Consider the following 7,587-nt stretch of genomic DNA (forward strand, 5'->3'; position numbering starts at 1 on the left):
CTTGTTCAGTCAGTATTGGTTGATCGATATATCAATCGGAGAGAGCTGTGATTGGAGTCATTAGAAAGCCCGTCCAGTGTAGAATAAGGAGTTTTTGATTTTCGTTTTTCAGTTAGTTTCATTTGTTTAATTTTATCATCCTTCAATTTCATTCTAGTATGCTCTAAAGTAATTTTAAATTATCCGCAGGAATGATTTTTTTTGTTTAAAAACAGTTTTAATCATAAGGACATTTTTCCAAAGCAACGACAAAAAACTGATGTCTACTTTTTTAATGCCAGATGGTTCATTTAAGAACAAAAACGTGAACATCCAAAATGAAGTTAAAATTCAAACAACAATGAAACACTTTCACAGAAAACTATCTGTCAAACTTTTGTCGGAAGAATTCCAGCTTTATTATTTAAAACTGCATGAAGTTCTACCAATGAACAAAGTTCGCACCAACTGCGTTTCGAAGAAAAGTCTGTGCAGTGAGTCAAAACAACGAAATGACAACAACTAGTTTTACAGAATTATACCGAAATGTCATAACACTACGCTCAAACTAATTTGTATGCATTCTTAAAAACTTGCCAGATCTCAATCCAGCAAATTGAAATTTGTTAGAGTGATATAAACGAGTATCGTGGCGTGTGAAGCTCTCATTGTCATGCTTAATTATGTGCAAAATATATTGGCCAAAAATAAAGTACTTATTTCAGTTTATAATTCAAAACCAAATATTTCGTGGATAGTGTGGAAAACATTGGCATTGGTATCAAACAAACTTATTTGCAAAAAAATCATGTCATTTTTAGCATTATGTTACTGGTACTATAAGAAAAATTTTAAATTGCAAAGGAAAATAACAAAAAATTAGTGTAAAAAACCATCTGCAAATTGTAAAATGTAAAGAGCAGCTCACTGTATTTAGAACAATGTTATTCAGTACCACATTTTATTACTTACAATCTTCATTGATTCAATTTTATGATCCATCAATTTCATTCTATTATGCTCTAAAGTTTTTTCAAAACATCCGAAGGAATGATTTTGATTTTTTTTTGTTTAAAAACAGTTTTAATCACAATCACATTTTTCCGAAGCGAAGACGAAAAAACTCATGCCTAATTTTTTAATGCCAGGTGGTTCATTTAAGAATGAAAACGTGAACAACCAAAAAAGCATAAAATCCAAACAAAAATGAAACACTTTCATAGAAAACGATCCATCAAACTTTTATCTTGAGGATTTCAGCTGAGGTATTAAATACCGCATGAAGTTCTACCAATGACCAAAATTTGTACTAACTTTATATTGAAGAAAACATCTGTGCAGTCAGTCAAGTAAACGAAGTGTCAACAACTAGTTTTCAAAGCACTAAAAATTAATTGTTCCGACCCACGTTAGTAGGGGGAGGAACCAAATGGGTTTCTTGTTCAGTCATTATTTGCTGATCAATATATCAATCGGAGAGAGCTGTGATTGGAATTATTAGAAAGCCCGTCCAGCGTAGAATAAGGAGATTTTGGTTTTCGTTTTTCAGTTTGTTTCTTTTTTTTAATTTTATCATCCTTCACTTTCATTCTAGTATGCTCTAAAGTAATTTTAAAACATCCGCAGGTATGATTTTTTTTGTTTAAAAACAGTTTTAATCATAAGGACATTTTTCCGAAGCAACGACAAAAAACTGATGCCTTCTTTTTTAATGCCAGATGGTTCATTTAAGAACAAAAACGTGAACATCCAAAATGAAGTTAAAATTCAAACAACAATGAAACACTTTTATAGAAAACTATATGTCAAATATTTATCGGAAGAATTCCAGCTTTAGTATTAAAAACTGCATGAAGTTCTACCAATGAATAAAGTTCGCACCAACTGCGTTTCGAAGAAAAGTCTATGCAGTGAGACAAAATTTGGAAATGACAACAACTAGTTTTACAGAATTATACCGAAATGTCATAGCACTACGCTCAAATTAATTTGTATGCGTTAAAAATTTGCCAGATTTCAATCCAGCAAATTGAAATTTTTTAGAGTGCTATAAACGAGTATCGTGGCGTTTATTTTTCAATTAACGTAAAGGAGTCTTATTTAAAAGTTTGTTCTCATCTTCTGATCTTTTTGTCTATTTGTCACCGAGTCTCAATAGTCTCAATAGTTTTGTTGCTCAGTCTTACTAATTTTTGGTCATTGAAGGAAACACATATCATTTCTTTGGCATTGAAGGAAATTGCAATTGAACAAAATTAATTTTTTTTAATAAATTTGTTGATTTAACGGCTTGGACGCCAAATTTTTGAAAAAAAATTGTTTTTCAATTTTTGTCAATAATTGAGGTTCGTTTTGGAAACCTATGACCAATTCTGTTTAATGTTTGGTCTCAACGGCTTCATTTGGAGAATGGAATGACCCTATTTAATGAGTTGTATTCATAGCTGATGGATTTCATGATTTTAAAGAACCATCCTTTGAAAAACCTCTTGATTTTTCATCTTCTGTTCTTTTTTTTCTATTTTCGTTAATTACTTGTTCTCGTAGATTACAAGTCAAATTTAGCTTTATTGAAGCCCAAAAGCGCGCAATCTAGTATATCTAAGTGTTCAGCGATTTTATTATGGTCATAACAAGTATAAAACCAGTTTTTCAACTTTTTCTCGATCTTTTGTCTGTATTTGACGTAATTTTCGTTAACGTATGATATTTTCTAAATAATGACACGTCTAAAGGGCTTCCTCTGGAGGAAAAATTATTCATGTTTTTAAATTTCAATTTACTATTGACTGTTATAAGGACGTTGAATTATTTGTTTTAAGAAATTATTTTTTGGTTTTCCATCTTCTACTTTTTGTCTATTTGTCACCTAATCTCATCAAATACAGGTCACATATCGTGTTGGTATAAAAGGAAAACAAAGATTAACAAATTCTACGTTTTAAATGAAATTTTTATGGTTTTAACGACTTCGACACTGTTTTATCGAAAAATAATATACTCTGCTTTTTTTTTTCGTTTGCATTTGACAATCATTTTTTAAACATAGGACACTTTCTGATCAAAAAAATTTTCAGTTGCTCTGTATAGAAGAATGATTAAAACTATTTTTTTGTTTAAATCTATAGCTAATAATGATTACCTTTGAATTAAATGTTTTCGAAAAATACAAACGAGGTTTTTAGCTTTGTCTGCTCGTTAGTCTCATTGATGATTGGTCACCAATCGCTTTATTTATGTTCACATAAAACGCGCAATCATTTTTCGTTCTTGAACCAAACACTATGGTCGTTACTTTTTGACACAGTTTTCTCGCTACAAGTTTTTTGGGTCTTTGTTTTTTCTCAATTCGTCGTTCTATGTAGTCGTATGAAAAAAATCTTAACAGTGACAGGTTCCAATGTCTTATCTAATGGAATTATAAATCATCGTACCACAATTTTATATACTGCTTTCAGTTCATATCTAATGGTTTTCATTACCCTAGAACCAATTGCTTTCAAAAACTATGACGGTAGTTTTCAAGTTAGCCGCTTTTGTTGTTTGTTTTTTCACCTTTTGTTACCGAGTATCAGTCAGAACTGATTCCCTATCTTTTCTAGTAATAAATATTGTGCCAGTTAGTTTTTTTAGTTTAGCTTCTTTTCTGACGTTGTTCAGACTTGGTTTTTAGGTTCTCCTCCAAACAGTCATCGAGTTTTGGATGCTATTGAAGTTTGTTGTTGTTATTTGATTGCGTTGCTTGTTTTGTCATGTATTCGTAATAAAGGAAAATCTCTGCGGAGCATAAAGAAAAATCTCCACGGCGCATAATGGGGCTGAGAACAAAAATTTTCTTCAAACTGTTTGCGTCCTAAAAATAAAAATAAATTTTAAAACCTCCTAAGATGCTAGTCAGTGGAATTTTTCATGTTGTAGGAGCAATAAATCAGTCTACATTTTCCTTAAAAATTTTTTTCTTGTTTGTTTACTTAAAATTTTTTTGCTCCGTTTTCCACCACAACAGATAGCAAATGCCTGTAATTGTAGTCACACTCCAGTTCAAAGATCTACTTTTAATTTTTGAGCGAGATTTTGGTTGTGTCTCATATATATATATATATATATATATATATATATATATATATATATATATATATGTATATAAATACGAATATATATATATATATATATATATATATATATATATAAAACATATTTATATATATATATATATATATATAAATGTATATATACATATATATGTATATATATATATATATATATATATATATATATATATATATATGTATCAAAGGTGAGATAATAAGTGAATCTGACATTACATAAATTCACCGCTTAGAAAAAAAAATTAAAATTGTGTGAGATCAGAGTTGTTGCAGTGAAATTACATAAATTCACCGCTTGGAAAAAGTTATATATGTTATATACGAGACACAACCAAAATCATAGAAAATCATAGAGATCAGAGAAAAAGTTATATACAGCCTGCACCCTGACTCGTTTATTGGCTGATTTCCCACAAACATTTTCGATCATGCGCGCGGATGGAAAGTTCTTGGCAATTATTCCCTGTATGTAAGGGTTGTTGCCTGAAAATGTAAAAGACTTACCTTACCTCCATTTTGAAGCACAAAGGTTTATAAGTATATACGGAAAATTAACAGACTGTGGAGAATACTGTGTGTATACACGACAAATGTCTGAGGGTTATATATTCAATCTAAATTTGTCATGAACGTTTTTGCGCAGTATCAGAAAGCTGGGTGTCTAATGTGAATAATCTATGTATTGGTATTGCGTATGCAAGATAAGAAATTTCGCATGCTGAAGATAGGATTTTTTAACTACATTTGAAACGTCTGGGAAGTAGGCGTTCTACATTCTGATGAAAATTTTACCTAAGAGCTATTTTTAGAACGCAAACTCAAACTCAAACTAGAACTCTTCTCGTTCAGACTGTTAATGGACTTCCGTTTCATTTATTACACAACAAATCATGTGATTCAGACGTATTATGTTTTGACGAAATTTGTATCCAAAAACAACAAGTTTGAACACGATAAAGGGAAGTAAATGATTCTTCAATAGAATTAATGTCCAAAAATTGTTTGTTTTCTTTCAGCACAGAGAAAATGCAGCTTCTCTCTGATTAAATTTTGATCTCGATTGCAGCTTTAGGTCAGTTGTTTTCTGGCTTCGACACTAATAATTTCGCAAAATTTTTTAATTTTTCTTATTTGCCGATTTTTGAGGTTCATTTTTTTTCAAAATTTAATTCCTTATGATTTTGATAGATCATTTATTACTTTTTGGTGTTCAAAAATTAGAGACAATTGCACATATAATTTTTTAAGGAGTGGGAAACAGTTTTTAACGGATTCAACACACTTTTCTAGAAGGAGCTGATTTTGCCTTGGCTTTTTTGCTTGTAGTCGTTCGAAAATATCTAAATTATAAAAATTGTCAATGGCTTGCTGTGGAAGACCACATGAGCGTATTTACTGATTCTGGTTTTAGGAGCATGGTTTTCATGACTTTAAATTAGTTTTCTCAATTAATGTAAAGAAATCTTATTTAAAATTTTGTTTTCATCATCTGATTTTTTGTCTATTTGTCACCCAGTCTCAATAGTCACAGGCCACATAACACATTTTAACAAAAACAAGTGTTATATTAGGATATATTTAGTTTTTTAGTGAAATGATTAGGGATTAAAATGTATCGAGAACAGCAAAAATAAAAATTTTTGTTTATATTTGAAGTTCTTTCTTTGAAAATTGGACAAATTCTGCTTATTGCTTGGTTTTAGTGGCGTTCGTGGGGGAATAAACCAACATAATTAATTAATTCACTTCACAGCTGTTAAAGTTTCATGACTTTGAGAAAAATTGTTTTTAAAAACAGTGAATTTTTCCTTCCATCTTTTGTTTTTTTTTTGGTTTTGTTGCTCAGTCTTACTAATTTTTGGTCATTGAAGGAAACACATATCATTTCTTTGGCATTGAAGGAAAGTGCAATTGAACAAAATTAGTTTTTTAAAATAAATTTGTTGATTTAACGGCTTGGACGCCAAATTTTTGAAAAAAAAATTGTTTTTCAATTTTTGTCTATATTTGAGGCTCGTTTTGGAAAAATATGACCAATTCTGTTTAATGTTTGGTCTCAACGGGTTCATTTGGAGAACTGAATGACCCTATTTAATGAGTTGTATTCATAGCTGATGATTTTCATGATTTTAAAGAACAATCCTTTGAAAAACCTTTTGACTTTTCATCTTCTGTCCTTTTTTGTCTATTTTCGTTAATTACCTGTTCTCGGTGATTACAAGTCAAAATTAGCTTTATTGAAGCCCAAAAGCGCGCAATCCAGTATATCTAAAGTGTTCAGCGATTATATTATGTTATAACAAGTATAAAACCAGTTTTTCGATTTTTTCTCGATCTTTTGTCTGTATTTGTCGTTATTTTCGTTAACGTATGATATTTTCTAAATAATGACAGGTCTAAGGGGGTTCCTCTGGAGGAAAAATTAATCAAGTATTTTAATTTCAATTTATTTTTGACTGTTATAAGGACGTTGAATTAATTGTTTTAGAAAATTATTTTTTGGTTTTTAATCTTCTGCTTTTTGTCTATTTGTCACCTAATCTCATCAAATACAGGTCACATATCGTGTTGGTGGCATAGAAGGAAATCAAAATTTAACAAATTCTACGTTTTAAGTGAATTTTTTATGGTTTTAACGACTTCGACACTGTTTTATCGAAAAATAATATATTCTGTTTTTTTTTCGTTTGCATTTGACAATCATTTTTTAGATAGAGGACACTTTCTGATCAAAAAAATTTTCAGTTGCTTTGTATAGAAGAATGAAAAAAACTATTTTTTGGTGTAAATATATAGCTAATGATGATTACCTTTGAAATAAATGTTTTCGAAAAATACAAACGAGGTTTTTAGCTTTGTCTAATTGATGATTGGTCAGCAATCGTTTTATTTATGTTCACATAAAAAACGTGCAATCATTTATTTGTTCTTAGAGCAAACACTATGGTTGTTACTTTTTGACATTGTTTTCTCGCTACAAATTTTTTGAGTCTTTGTTTTTTCTCAATTTGTCGTTCTTTGTAGTCGTATGAAAAAAATCTTAACAGTGACAGGTTCCAATGTCTTATCTAATTGAATTATAAATCATCGTACCACAAACTTATATAATGCCTTCAGTTCATATCTAATGGTTTGCATTACCCTGGAACCAATTGTTTTCAAAAACTATGAGCGTAGTTTTCAAGTTAGCCGCTTTTTGTTGTTTGTTTTTTCTCCTTTTGTTAACGAGTCTCAGTCAGGACTGATTCTATATCTTTTCTAGTAATAAACATTGTGCTAGTTAGCTTTTTTTTCTGACTCTGTTCAGACTTGGTTTTTAGGTTCTCCTCCAAACAGTCATCAAGTTTTGGATGCTATTGAAGTTTGTTTTTGTTATTTGATTGCGTTGCTTGTTCTGTCCCGTATTGGTAATAAAAATATCCACGGAGCATAAAGGAAAATTTCCACGGCGCATAATTGGGCTGAGAATAAAAATTTTCTTCAAATTGTTTGCGTCCTA

Source organism: Convolutriloba macropyga, chromosome 6 (genome assembly GCF_964194025.1).
Source record: "Convolutriloba macropyga chromosome 6, txConMacr16.3, whole genome shotgun sequence".
Lineage (NCBI taxonomy): Eukaryota > Metazoa > Xenacoelomorpha > Acoela > Convolutidae > Convolutriloba > Convolutriloba macropyga.